Genomic DNA, 16341 nt, shown 5'->3' on the forward strand with positions numbered 1-16341 from the left:
TAACCGATTTCAGAAATTTAAAAGCCATTTGATGTATCTCAATGGGGACTATCGCTTGTCAGTTTTGGGAGACGATCTGCTGAGCCGTTTTTTTTTTTGTAATTTGAGAAAGAGTGTTAAATTTTTCGTCCACATTTAAGCTCATACCTACTACCGAATCGATTTTAAAAAATCAAAAACTGTTCGAAAGATATTAGTTGGGAATGATACTGATTAGGTTTAGGTCAAAATCTACCGAGCCGTTTTCTTGTAATTAACTGTTGAAAAGAAAATTAAGCTATGGAACTTTTTTTGGCGATATATATCACGGTCTTATAGAACCATGCTTGATAAAATATTACGGCCTTACGACAAGTAGTTTAATTTAAAAAATTCATCAAAGTTTGAGAAAATGAGTAGTTTTTTTGACGTTGGTTACAATTATAATTAGGCGATTGATTTGGTATAACGATAGACTACTTGATCTAAATTAAATGAACATACTAAACCATTAAATTCCTACGGAAACTGGTTCAATTGTAAAAATTATTGATTTGTAAAAATTTGCTTTTAGAAAATAAGTGATGTGTAATTAATCCACTCGGAATACTTTTAATCACTCAAAAATTAATTTATTTTTTATTGATTAAGTCGATTATTTACACATTTCGGGAAGTTCATGTAACTTGCCTCAAGGCAAAATACGACTACCAACTAGTTTTTCTCTGCTATGTGCATAGCACCATCGACTGGCTTGTTTTCTCGGCTGTATAGCGTTTAGTATTCGAATATGAAGCTTGCGCAGTATTCGTGTTCCGTATGAGTCGCAAGCGTAATTTCCCGCGATCCCAACATGATGTATCTCGAGCTAGCCTAGTTCAATTTTGGCCCCTCTCCGAAAAACATCACTAATAGATTTGCATTCGTTGCGTGCAATAAATCGCTTCGAGCGGGATTATTAGTGCTAATAGATAAACATAACTCCCAAAACAAATACATTGTATATTGGAAATACGTACGTCTGCTTTAGAATAGTTGATCTAAAAAAGTTGTGAGATCACGCGCAAAGCGCAGTGGCCGTTCTGCTATATACAAGTTAGTGTTTTGAAAAGGACAATTGTAAACAAAGGTATGTAAAATTTTATATACGTAGTTATGGCAATTGGCATACATGTAAATATATATATATATATATATATATATATATTTAAATATATATATATATATATATAATATATATATATATATATATATATATATATATATTAGGGTGGTCCTTAATATGGACATTTTCGAATTTCCTTGGTCCAAATTGATAAAAAGCAATTCTCTCAAAGTTTTAGCTCTTAATACTATTTTTTGGATAGTGCGCAATTCAATCAAATTTTTGTATGATAATAGCATGAAAAATTGTTCAAATATTTTAAAAATGCTTTAAGATATAATTTAGCAAACAAATGAATGAATTTTATTCAAAATTTGTCGCTAAGTTATACCTAAACTCTTTTTTTTTAATTCTCAAATTTTTTTTGTGCTATTTCCATGCTAAGTTTGATAGAATTGCGCACTATCTAAAAGTTAATATTAAAAGCTAAAACTTTCAGAGAATTATTTTTTATCAATTTGGAATCATTTGAGCCCTTGGGAGCAAAAAAATTCGAAACTGTGCATATTAAGGACCACCCTAATATATATATATATATATACATATATATATATATATATATATATATATATATAAATATCTTAACAGGCATCCATCCAGCTAATAAAATAGAAATAAAACTAAAAAAAAAGTTAAAACAATTTTATCGATCCATACGTTTCAAGACCCAATTTGACTTTTCCCCGAAACAAAACAAGCATGTTTCTTCGCAAAAAATAAGTTATTGAACTTCACATTTTATTTTTACTTTGCACTTATTTTTGCGAAGTAATAATTTTTATAACAAGATATTTTTTTTGTTTTTGTATTAATTACTTCTGTGTCAAAAGTGAAACTCGAAACGTATAGATCTATTAAGTTCAATTCAAAAAACATTTCTAAGTTTTCATTTTATTTTATTATCTGATAGATGTCTGTTAAACAGTTTTTTTTTATCACGTATTTATATATTTAATTATTTACTATATACAGTTTAGGTTTAACAGGACAGCTCATAGATCATCAATTTTAATTTTCAAAAAATGAGCAATAATTTTTTTCTTAGTTTTATTTCAATAATCTAAAGGTTAATACTTCACTTTTTCAAATTTTCAAATAATTAAAAAAGTTTCAATTTATGACTAAAATTGTACAAGCGAGAAACCCCAAAATGTAAAAAATAATTAAATGTAAAAAATATTAATAGATGATTATTAATAGATAATTCTTTTAGTTCAAGAAAATAAAATCATAATATATATATATATATATATGGAAAAATTAAATTTGTATGTGAGTATAATCTATAATAAAATATCCGCAATATTTTCATATAAAATACATGAAATTTCTAATTCCTATTTTTTGAACATACGGTATTTTGGACTGTGGGAAATATATAATAAAAAGTTTGGCATTTGGTTTATTCTTAAATAAGAACAAAATTGGATGATATAAAATTATAATAAAATTTTCAAATGTTTCTTGACTTTTGTTCGTACTCAGTGCTATAATAAAAAAAAATGTGTTTGTGTATTTCGTATTGCATCTGAAGAATCCTTACTTTAATCTATCACCTCGTTTAATTATTTAATCGTATAACCTCATTTAAACAAAAGAATAAATGGTTGTTTTAATATATTTATTTGTATGTATTTAATGTATTTATTTGTATATATTTATTTGTAAATATTGTTGTGCATATATAAATATTATAACGTGTATGTATAGCTTTACTAGCATTACATTTACGCAAAATCTTTAGCTAACTCTATTACTTTTGAATTAGAGCTACTTTTGGTTAGCTCTATTATGTCTACTAAAAACTACTTTTTCATATATTAGTTTAAAATTATTCAGTTAATATTACGTCTTACATTTGAATTCATGAAATATGTAAAAAATAACACATCAGTCATTAGGGAATTATTTAAATTCCTTAGATTTTATCACTGCATTTTCTTAATATCGAGAGCGCCTGCGCGATTCAAGTTATATTTGCTTTTAAATGGCATCATACGGTTCACACATTACTTCAATGACAGCAAATATACAATTTCGAATTCACATTTCTATTATAAGCGTAAATATTCTATACTTACATATAATGTCATAATTAAACTAGTGGGGTGTATGGCAACGTGCCTTAAGGCAAATTGCTAGAACTTCCCGTACCGTAACAAAATGTTCAAGAAATATTGAATGTTTTCAAATAGATTATTAAAAATATTATAACATTGTCTAATATTTAAACGGAACTGAAATTATTTGTTCAAAGTATATTAGAACTTTAATCAGAATTAAAAATAAAATCTGAATTATTTTCGATATACAAAAAAAAAATTTTTTTTAAACAATTTTTTTTTCCAAAATTAATTATTTTGTTAAAACAAGCAGAAAGTTCTTTGAATCATTTAAATCGAACGCTTAGTTCTCTCAAAAACTGCAATTTTTTGCATATTTAGCTCTGTACCTTCGAAATGGCTGAGTCTGCCTTTGCCAAAAACTAATAACCACTTCTCCCAATCATTACTAATTGAATGTTTTTTACATCATTCAAATCGGATACTCCGTTCTCTCAAAAACTCGATTTCTATTTTCTGCACTCTTTGCTCCGTATCTCCGAAACGGCTGGACCTGCGTTTGCCAAAAACTAATCAGCTCTTCTCCCTATCAATAGGAATCGAATGTTTTTTGAACCATTCAAATCGGTTGATTCGCGCGCCCGAAAACGTGGACGAAATTTTGTATCCATACATACATGCACACACACACACACACACATCCATTTTTTCTGAGGTATGCCAAAATTTTTTAGTTTTTAATCCAGATTCTACGGAAGTTATTTTCATTTTTATAATTAAAAATGATTTTAAGTAATTATACTATCTAAGCCAACTTTACTACATCACAGCCGATGATGCGCATCAAACAAGCAACAGTGCTTTTCATTGTTTTTTCTGAAATTTATCATCTTTCTTTTCACCCCATGGACTGGGTAAAAAGGCACAACCAGGCGGCAAACAGATCCAACGTTGAATTTTAAATTTAAAGGGATTTTGCAAAATAATTGCTACATGATTCAACCAATGTAAAACATTAATTTTCTGGACACATATTTCACAAAGATAACACTGAATATAACCTTGATCTGGTATTTCGTCAAAAATATTCATCAGCAGCATCATTGCTTTTTTAACATAATTCACTTTTTTATTTACAATGTTCTTATCGTTCACAAGTTTGCCAGAGTAATGTTTCAGTTGTTCATTTTTACCTCACCCATATGTAAGCTTTTATAGAATTATATGAAAAAGTATGTTGAATTTAACTTAAAAGTAACAATTCAATTTGCAAAACAATTAAATTTCGTATACTTAAAAATTATGTTAAGTAAACTAAACGTGCATGACAACGTGCCTTAAGGCAAATTGTTTGAACTTCCCGTACCGAAAACTAATTTATTAAAAAAAACTTTGCAAAACTTTGAAAAAATTAGATTTTTGAGAAATTTTATAATTTTTGAAAAAATGACATTTTTGAAATATTTGGTTTTGTATTTTGATTTTTTTTAAATTTTGAACTTAAAGAATTTAAAGTCGAAAAGTCGTCTAACCTGTAAACATTGGTACGAAACCCATATAAATGTACACAAAATTTGTACTTATTATATTATTATAATCTTTATAATATATATGATAATACGATGTACAGTCTAATGTTCATTTTTGATCGCCAAATGGCATTATTTTTTACTTTTTTTATTGGATCTCCGGAGACGCTAAACCTGTCTCTACAAAAAAATTCCAGTTGTTTGTTTCGTCAAAACAAGTTAAATGTTTTTCGAATTATTTAGATAAGACTCTCCGTTATCTTAAAAACTGAAATACCATTTTTGTTTCAACTAATCAGCACGTCTCCTTATCAGTAGAAATCGAATGTTTTTTAAATTATTCAAATCGGTTGATCCGTGTTCCCAAAATCGTCAACCAAAATTTGTATCCACCCGCACACATACATGCACACGCGCACACACACACATACATACATCAATTATTTCTAAGGTATGCCAAAATGTTCAGAAACTTCTGAAACGTAAATATATATAAAAAAATTATTTTCGATTTTTCTGCGATTACTACAACTTACCCTACGGAAAGTTAATAACAGAGCTCACAACCAAAAAAACTAAAAACAAAAAAAAAAAATATTATAGATTTTCAAAATTGGCCGTTTATCTTCTGATAGTTGCATTAAAGCAACTGGTTACACATATTTTGCCCTCTACTTTCAAACGTTGTTGTTGAAAAATTCCTAACTATACTTGTTTTTGAGATATTGGTTGTGGGCCTTTTCACCCACGGACCCTTAAGCCCCGCTTTACCCTATTTAAATTAGTATCATTTTTCTATCTGTCATTTTAATCTACATATTTTGTTTATTCGGTAATAGCTGACCGATTAATAATGAAGCCTTGCGAAACGATTGATTGAATATGTACAATTACCAGATAAATTAACCACTTAAATAATTTTAAAGTTATTTAAGATAAAAAAGATGCGTTTTTAAACAACCTCGAAAAAGATATCATTACTCATTTTTATCCACTAATTATCTTTCGATTTGGGTTATTTTCTTCTTATTTCTAAATCTAACCTTAATTAACCTTATTCATATAATATATGTAATTTCGGTATGAATAATTTTATCATTAATCAAATCTATACTTAAACGATAAATCTTTAAATAACAAATCCAATGAGTGTAAAAAATATCAACATAAATTTGAAAACTATTATATAATTAGATAGGCTAAATAGTTTTATATGCAGAACGCATTTTTTATGGCAATACTTGTTACCAACAAAAAGTGCATTCACTAGACATTGATATTGTTAATTATCTTCTTCTTCTATATATATAAAAATAAGTCGGGTTTTCCTTCCTGAACTCCAGAACGCACGAACCGATTTCGACAATTTTGCATTCGTTAGAAAGGTATCGGGCTCCGCAAGGTTTATAGCTAAGAAAATTAGTTGTGCATGGCATCGTCCCTTAATGCAAGCTGCTGGAACTTCACGCACCGTAATTAAAAATTCGAGTAATGACATTAGTGAGAATTATCAGAATTATGCTTGGTTAAGTCAACGAGCAATTCTTGCCGTAAAGAATAATGATGTACACGCCCTGAATTTCACCATTCAATCAAAAATTGCTGGCGATTTGGTGACATACCAATGATTCTGACTGGTCTTCCGTTTGACTTCAAACGATTGCAATTTCCAGTTCGCCTTGCGTTTGCAATAACAAGTCGCAAGGCCAATCGCTTAGTGTTTGCGGGATAAATTTCAAATAGATTATTTAGAAAATCATTGTTTTTCACATGGGCAGTTATACGTTGTCTGTTCACGAGTTGGAAAACCATCCGCTTTGTTTGTGTTAACGTCAGACCAAAAAACAAAAAATGTGGTTTACCAAAGAGCACTGCAATGAAACTGATAATTTGCGGATTCACTTTCATTTACTTAGAGAAGTTCAACTAAAAAAAACTTCATTTTTGTAATCGAAATAAATTCATTACTGTTGTATAATAAAATCAAATTTTTTCTTTTCAAATATAAAACAAAAAAAAATTTCTTCATCTTTCTCACGAAACCATCTGGTGGCGAAACGGAGTTCGTCGGGTTTGCTAGTTTATCTTTATAACATTTATAACCTTTACTCAGAAATTAAAATGCATATACATTTTCTTATAAATAGTAAGGTTTTGTTCACTTTCGCGTTGCGTTTTTCTAGTCGATTGACTGAGCCATTTCTTTCAAATTAGCGTATAAATAAATGCAAAACTTTTCATCCATTCAATTCGGATTTTAATTTTAATTCTAGCTAAAGTTCTAAAGCTCACTTATAAACTTCAAATAAAATTCTTATAAATACTAGACAATGTCCTTCATTTTGAATCCGATTGATTAAGTTTTGTTTATTTACTTTACTGTAAACATATATAAACGTCGTTGCCCAATTCATAACCTCTTATATTTTGTCTATATAATAACAACAGTGTTACTATATTTACTATATGCTATATAATAAAAATAAATATTTATAATAATCGAATTGAACACATTTAATATTCACAATTCACTACTAGTTTAAGTTTAGTTTATAAGCCTAAATTTCAACTCTAAGCTAACTTCTTAAATTATTATAGTTCAATATTATTAAAATTCAATAATTTGAAAAAATATCGATTAAAATTGCAATAATAAATTTTTAATGAAAAACAAAATCTTTATTTTCAAAATAAACAATTTTTTAACGTTACGCTTTTAAAAGTAGTCAGATCTTGAAGCTTATTGTTTTAAATCGTCCTGCATAATATTGTTATAACTACTGTGCCGCAGGGCGACGCAATAAACAAAACTGTGCAGGTTCGTCATTTTTGACATGCAATATAAAATTGATCTATCATACAATTTCGGTTTGCGTTATTATTGTCAACTTTGAATTTGCAATTTTATATATCTTATCTCGTTTCAAATTTATCAATCTTTGATAATGTGTATCAATTCTTGTGACTGCTAAAATGAATAAATAGTTGTTTTGATTAATGGAAAAAATTACACCTGGGGTTAGTTAAAACAAAACCTTGAAGCTACTTGTACCATACAAAAACTATATACATATTCAAGTGAAGAAGGTTGACTAGAATAAATAGTTAGTACAGGAGACAATATATATTTTATTTGTATTAATCATAATTTGCGTTGATTGATGTATGAAAAGAATTGCTTAAAAATAAGTCAATTTTATTGAAAATAAGTAGAGAATGAATTATCAAAAGAATTATTAACTTACCGTAGGTTTGCTTATAGTAATCGCAAAAAAATCGAAAATACAAAATTTTATATATCTTTTGCATTTCAAAGGTTTCTGAATATTTTGGCATACCTTACCTTTTGGCATTATCTTTTTAGAAAAACAGGATGTTTGGGTGTGTGTTTCGGGATACCATTTTTCATCGACGATTTCGAAAACACGGGTCAACCGTGATTGATTCGGAAAACATTCGATTTCTATTAATGAGGAGACGTGCTGATTAGTTTTTAGTAGAGATAGGTACAGCCTTTTTGAAGATACGGGGCAAAAAGTGCCAAAAATAATAATTTAGTTTTTGAAGTAGCGGAGCGTGTGATTAGAATAATTCGAAAAACACTTTATTTGCATTAACAAAATGAAAAACTGATAAAATTTTTGGGAGGACAGATCTAGAAGTTACGGAGAACCAATAAAAGAAGTGAAAACATGCTATTTGGCGATCGAAAATGATCAATAGCCATATGCACAACAAATTATTAGATATTTTAGAGAGATTTTAATTATAAAACAAATTTTATTTACATTTCTATGGATTCCTACCAATAATTATCTGTTTCACTACGACGATATTTTGTCTCTACGCTGTTAATGCAGAGCAATTGCTTCGAAAAAAAGTTCAAAATTTCCAAAATATTTGTAAGTTCAAAATTTCCAAAAGCTCAAAATTTTTTAAATTTTCAAAAATTTAATATTTTTCAAAGTTTTGAAACATTTTGAATCACATTTTATTACATATTAATGGTTCTTGGTACGTAAAGTTCCAGTAATTTGCCTTAAAGCACAATTCGTTACGACTTGCAAAAGTCCGCACTGTTTTGTAGAAATTGATTAATTGTGAAATAATGAACAACACTTGTGGGTATATTTTCATTTGATTTGATAGAAAAATAGTTACAGCAAGTATCCATCTTTATTTCGTAGAAACATAATTTTTGAATTTCAAGATATATTAATTTTACAAAAATGCTGTTATAACAAGCTTCTTAGCTCCTCTTCTCATGTTCTTGTATATACTCGTAACATGAGCGGAGGTTTTAAGGTACCACAGCTATATTTTGTTAATAATACAACAGTAATAAACTTTCTTGGACATGTCAATATTTGTCTTTCTTTTATATTTAAGCCAGCAGTCTACGTTATTGACACCTTTGCTGGCGCCGTTCTCAATACAACGAACAAATCGGTGCCGATGGCACATAGAGTTACATGTTACTACAGACTGCGATAATGACAATATAATGATCTGTTAATTTAGAAATTAACAAAGATTTTATGATATATTAATATCAACAGATAATTGAACTAGTAGTGTATGGCATTGTGTCCTAAGACAAATTGGAACATCCCGTATCATAATTAAACATTCTCGAAATTAAAATGATTAACATCAATAAATAATTATCAATAAGTAATAACAATTGCTTTAAATATAAATTTAAATTATTGCTTTGAAATAATTGTTATAGAGGGAAGTCCCCGAGTCGCGGACACCTAAGGTTTTTTATAAATAAATCAAAAAATATTTTAAGAAATGTTTATTACATTATGATTTATGTTAGATAACAAAATTAGAAATCAAACTAAATTAACAAAACCGCAATCTTTGCTAAAAATAATTAATACTATCAATCAAACTTTGCTATCAATAAATATGATTTTAAACAGTTGCACCTAGTACCGGACATTTCACAATAACCTGCATTGATCACATATGTAGCCATCTCCACGCTCTGGAATGTCTGCACATTCCTGCACATTTTTTGACGAATATTCTTAGATATTGAAAAATAAAAAGTGACTATTCATCCACCCTTTTGGCTGGGCCGCACCGATGCTCTCAACTGGTGCATTTATAACCTTTTCATTCTTTGACTTAGAAATACGAAAAATGTAGGTATGTAGTGACCGTTAGCACTCATACAGAACAAAATTAAATAATTGGAATAAATTACGTAAATTCTCACAAAAAATATCAATATGTTTACTGTCCGGCACTAAGGGACTACTTAATGTCCGGTGCTAAGGGACAGGCATTTTTGTTCATTTGGTGGCACCTACTAAAATTGGTTAAAAGATCTAATAATATTCAACCATTTTACGGATAATAATTAAGTACAATTTTTATCTTTGTATACCACTCAAATGTAAATGCATAAATATGCTAGAATAACTTCCATAGATATTTAGGTGACGCCGTGATTTTGCGCCTAAAACAGGAAAGGGTTGCTCTCGCCGTGGCCGTGTGCGTCACAGGCGAGGCTTCGCGCGTGATCCTGTACCTGTGTGCCCCCATACCCCTTTCACTAGTATTTTGAAAGGAAAAGATTTATACTCGCTTAAATAATTCCTGTTAAATAGAGTGTCCGGTGATTGGTGCCGTCCGGCGTTACGGGACTTTCCCCTAATTACTGTAAATTTCTTTGTCGTATTATATAAATATAATATACGTTAAATGCTTATATTCGCTCCGAGCGTGACTGCAGCGCCCATGCAGCGCCGTAATAAATATGAACTGATTGGGGCTATCAGTGTGTGTTTTTCATGGGTTTTACATGTTTGTTAAAGAAAAAAGATATTAAATAATTGTTATAAAATAATAATAAACAAGACACAGTAATAATGTGAACGCTGAATGTTTATTGAAATTATTAAATTTACTTCAACGTACTTAAAACATAGTTAAGTATAATGATTAATTAAATAAAGAAATGCAGTAAATAATTTTAAGGTTAAGTGCCTCAAAGCTTATGTCATAATCTCGGAATAGTTCTTAATAAAAACAATTTAATAATAATAAATAGTATTTTATCAATAGAATAAGTAAATAATAAATTAATTTACTCATTTTTTTGGTCAAACTAAAGACTTAGACACTATTATAAAGACATAATTTAGACATTATTATAAAGACAAGACCAAGTTGACAAGTAGGTAGGACTCAATACCTCGACCGATTCACTGCAAATGCGATCATAGGGCTTGGGAACCCACAATGATCCATCAACACTACAAATATATATTTCGCATTATTTCAGCATTGTATTAATTAAACTGTTTGCAAAATAAACATTTTTTTGCTATGTGATAACTTTTATTTTTCTTTTAATCATAAAATTACAATTATTATATAATAAAATGTAATTAATATATAGATAATAGTTATACATAATCAATATATAATATATAAATATGTATTTTTCATTATTTCAGGCTTGTATTAATTACATTGTTTTACAAAACATTTTTTTAGTAAGCATTAAATTTTGATAATACAACAATAATTTATTGACTTATAATTTTTCTTTTTCTAAACATAACAATTTTACAACTATTCATAATACTCCAAATTGTATTTTTATAACAATAAGGTTATGATACTTACTTTATTCTTCTAACCGCTGCGATCCACTTTTCCCGTTGATTTTCTTTCCACTTAGCTGTAGAAAATGTATAGAATTTGCAGTCACTTTTTCTGCTGGTATTTCTACAACCCACTACACAACAGACATGGTGGTTCATTTTTAATTATCTTATTTAAATTTGAAATAAATAAATATTTTATGTGTTTTTGTTTAAAATTTTGTTTATAATAGCCCCTTTTAGTGCTCCAAGTTAGCCACTACGAACGCTTCGGTCGATTTGACTTCCCCTTCCATGCCTTCGCACATAGCCAATAGAGCAAAGACCTTTATCTATAAATTTTAACTATGTTTATCTACAAGAACGAAAACAAAACTAGATCATTACAACCTTAAGGCAAGTTGCATGAACTTCCCGAAATGTGTAAGAATTGACTTAATCAATCAAAATTGAAAATTAGATATTTAAATAAAATTATCAACTGTTTATTTTAAAAATGAAGTCATTGAAGAATTGATAATGTTTGACTCATCACATCGCTAAAGCAACTTTTAACACAAATTTTGACTATAATATTTTCTTAAATATTGATGAATTTTTAACCTTAAACTATTTGTCGTAGGGCCGTAACAATTTAGTAGGTTTTATAAGAACATAATATCTATTGACAAAAAAAGTTTATGAAAATCGGTAAGAAAAAATTTTTAACGGTTAATTTCAAGAAAACGGCTCAGTAGATTTTTACCTAAACCCAATCAGTATCATTTACAACCAATTTCTTTCGAACAGTTTTTGATTTTTTTAAATTGATTCAGAATTGAGAGCTAAATCGTGGACGATTTTTTTTCTTTGCTGCTATTTGCAAAGATCTGTATCTCATCGAGATACATCGAATAACTTTTAAATTTCTGAAATCGGTCCAGCCGTTTTTAAGAAAACGTCGATATCAAAAAATATGTTCACATACCCAATCATTATCACTCATACTTTTTCCAAATTTAGTCTCATTCGATTCAGAATGGCTTGAAACGTCGAGAAAGCATGAAATTAGCGACTCGGATTTTTGATGAATACATAAACTTCTCCTTCGGGAAGTTAATTATATGTTATTGATATTTAGAAAATATCAAGAATTATTAGTAAATATTAATTTATCAGCATTACTTGAATTATAAAGATTCATTGACAGCCGCCGTTAAGAAAAGTTAGAAAAACAGCTCATAGGACTGTTCAAGTTCAGATGACTGGTAATAAATAAATTAATTAATTTTTATAAAGGCACGGTGATGAAACTTTCGAGTTAGTGAAATCGTCCATATGATTTCTACTTATAATTTCGCCTCTTTTATATTTTTATTAATAGACTTTTGCGTTGGTTAATATGAATGCAATATTCAATAATGTTGTTTTTTATATAGTATAAAAAATGTGTAATTTCTATTAACATTTGGACTACTATGTTTAGGGAGGGTTCGTTTGACATCACGCGTGCTTACAAAAATGACTAATTTACGGATTTAATTAACGAGTTCAGGATAAAGAATATATGGCAGTACAAGTTTTGCATTTTTAAATTGTATTTATTTTAGGAGACGTAATTATTTAAATAAAAAGGAATAGAGCTTCTGGCCTTACAACCACATTCGAGTTCAAAATCAAAGTTCCGTGCATCTAGATATCAACCAGTAGCATTTTGCCTTAAGACAAGTTGCATAAATTTCCCGATACGTATACATAATCAACTTTATCAATAAGAATTGAGATTCTGTTACTAGATAAAATATTCAACTGATTATTTCAAAATTAACATTTTTGGTTTAACAAACAAATTATCGATACAATTTCTAATTAATGCCTTCCAAACATGCAAAATTGTATCAATTAAATTAATTTGTTTCATCTATTTTGTTTCATCTATTTTATGTTCGCACGTTTTAAGTGTGCACGTCAACTGCAATCAGTAGCTACGGACGAAATACCAAAGTACGTACATATGCGTAGATTCATATTAGAATAGCTTGACGTTGACGAATTTTTTATAATTCAGCCGCTTATCGTACTTATATTTCAATATGTATGAAAAATATAGTCATATAAAGTCTTATCAAAATTGTCAAAAAAACAACATACTATTTCGAAGAAACGGCCCGGCCGAATTTTACCAGAAATTAATCAAAGCGATTTCCAACCAATTACTTTCGAACTTCCTTGTGTCCTAAAACGTCAACGAAAAAGTTATTGTCAATTACAAAGAAACGGCTTGTCCGATTGACGCCAAGATCAAAATTGATCAATGAAAGTTCAATTATCGGCTCATATACACACTGACACACACACATTCTTTTTCCAAAATTCATATCCGGAATGACTTGAAACCACGAGAGAACATAAAATTAGCAAATTGGATTGTTTCGCGAAAACGTTAACTTCTCCTTCGGGAAGTTGAAAATATCTTTTTGTGCAAAGAATTAGATCTATTTATCGAACTTTAGAAAACAATGTATTCATAAAATTTATATTAGGTACATATATAAATATATGTGCTTATATAATATATAAATACCCACATCTGTGTACTTTTAATTTATTATCCAAGAGCCAAGGGCGCGGATGTTAGAAATGACATTGACCATTTTATGCTCTCACCATGTATATTTATTTGTTGTTCTATGTTGTTACATCACGTCTAAAAATATACGAACGGCGTTACTGGTATTCAACTAACGTGCTTCCTCATATTATTACATCATATTTATTTCGAAATTATATATTTTAGTTGTATTTAATCACTTAATTCATTTTATCAAATTTATTCAAGAACATCATCATTTACAGTTTTTTTTCCAAATATAAATAACAATCTGTCTTATATGAAAACATTTACTAATTGTGTTATTTATTAACTTCCCGTATATATAGTATATATATAGTAATGGGCTGAAAATCTAAAATGCAAATTGTTGCATTTCTTCACGTTTTGAAGGTTTCTGAGCATTTTGGCATACCTCAGAAAAAATGGATATGTGTGTGTGTATTCAAATCAACCGATTTGAATGTTTCGAAAAATATTCGATTCATATTGATAGGGAGATGTGCTGATTAGTTTTTGGCAAAGACAGATACAGCCATTTGGTGCAAAAATGGCAGTTTTTGAGAGAACTAAGCATCCGATTTGAATGATTCACAAAACTTTCTGCTTAAAAAAATTGTTTTTGGATATCGAGAATTATTCGAATTTTAATTTTAATTCTAGCTAAAGTTCTAAAGCTCTATACTTCAAATACTTCAAATAAATAATTTTAACTTTGCAATATAGTTTATATAATTCTTATAAATATTAGACAAAATTCTTCATTCTGAATCCGAATGATTAAAATTTGTTTATTTACTTTTCTGTAAACATTTCATGTAACAAGTTACAGTATTTATAATAATCTATTTGAAAACATTTAATATTCCTCGAGTTTTTCATTACGTTATGGGAAGTTCCAGCAATTTGCCTTAAGGCACGATGTCATACACCACTAGTTTGTTGAATGATTAATAAGACAACCCAAAGATCAATTTTAGTTGTGATGCATTTTAAAATACCTCATTATTTTATTAAATTTGTTATAGGAATGCCCGGTGATATAACTATTATTTGGAAACTTTGAATAAATAGAGTTATTATCCCTATTATTATAAAATATTTGTTCTTTTGTTTCGTATATTTTCTAAATTAAGCATTAATTTTTTAATTGAATTTTGTGTTATATTATTAACATAGTATAAGTGCTGTTGTGATGAACCTTCTCTCTAACATCGTTGCTTTTTAGAAGGTAACCCAACGGATGACATCCACATTTCATTTTTTTGTAAATATTTTGCTAATAAATATTTTCTATTTTTTAAATTATTTTTACTTTGAAACATATTTAGAAGTATATTCTCAAGTAAAAACGGATATCACTGCTGCTTGATGTCTAGGTGGCCGAGTTGTGTAATACAATCTGGGAATGTCACGGCAAGCCAATATTAAATCAAAGTTGCGAATTTGTCAGTTTTTTGCATTATTCAAAATAGTAAACTGTATTCATATTAAAAACGTATTTTTACAAATTTTACGAATCATATATAATATGTATTTGCAGTAAAAATAATAATGAGAAATCTTTTTAGATTCATTACGCATTTATTATTTGATTAAAAGTTATTGATATTCTTATAAAAATATAGTAATAATTACATTTGATGGTTTAACAAGTTCTTTAGTATTAATTCATAAATGTTATATGATAATCATTGAGTACGTATCGACAATATATGTATGTCAATTATTTAGAGTAAGGCGGGGTATAGAGGTCCAATTTGGCTTGGTAATTATTCTGTCAACCAAATGAAGTACATCGTAATACATAACGCGTATCAAACAACCAACTGTCGTACTATGTTCAGCAAAATTTCTATTTAATTCCTAATTATATAAATGTGCCTTTTCACTAAAATTATTAGCAGTCCCTTTTTACCCTATAGGCGGAATAAAACAAGACAGCCAGGAGGCAAAGAGATTCAATGTCACACAATAGTCAAACAATTCAAAATATAAATTTTATAAGCACATTTTTGACAAAAATAACACTGTATCTGGTATTCGTCAGAAGATTTGGAATAACTATTAGTTTAATTTAATTCTTAAAAAATTGATTTTTAAACTGAATTTAAAATTTCAAATACTGTTTTTTATTGTTTACGCCTTTACCAGGGTGAGGATTCAGTTGGTAAAATTAACAATACATCTTGAAATCAAATAACGTATACTTAAAAATTATGTTAAGGTCTACTAAACTAACAACGAAAGAAAATATTTTTGTTATAAATTTTCAAACATGGTCGTTTATGTCCTGGTAGCGACATTTATTGATTTTAGGAGATGGCTGATTATACATCTTTTAACCTATACTCTCAAATATTGTAGTTAAAAAATTTAAACCTTTATT

General features: G+C 28.4%; 2 protein-coding genes across 2 annotated transcripts in view; both read left to right on the forward strand.

Moving 5' to 3' along the window:
• Positions 1–976: 976 nt before the first annotated feature.
• Positions 977–16341, forward strand: part of LOC113365750 (TPPP family protein CG45057-like) — a 35140-nt gene continuing 19775 nt past the window's right edge. Inside the window, exon 1 of the mRNA XM_026607284.1 lies at positions 977–1108. The gene's annotated coding sequence lies outside the window, so the exon portion shown is untranslated. The remainder of the gene's footprint in view (positions 1109–16341) is intronic.
• The window catches only part of LOC113365748 (TPPP family protein CG45057-like), a 99229-nt gene continuing 83872 nt past the window's right edge, over positions 985–16341 (forward strand). Inside the window, exon 1 of the mRNA XM_026607283.1 lies at positions 985–1108. The gene's annotated coding sequence lies outside the window, so the exon portion shown is untranslated. The remainder of the gene's footprint in view (positions 1109–16341) is intronic.

The sequence above is a fragment of the Ctenocephalides felis genome, unplaced genomic scaffold (assembly GCF_003426905.1).
Source record: "Ctenocephalides felis isolate EL2017-DRISC unplaced genomic scaffold, ASM342690v1 CF-g0.4_SCAFFOLD_01170, whole genome shotgun sequence".
NCBI lineage: Eukaryota > Metazoa > Arthropoda > Insecta > Siphonaptera > Pulicidae > Ctenocephalides > Ctenocephalides felis.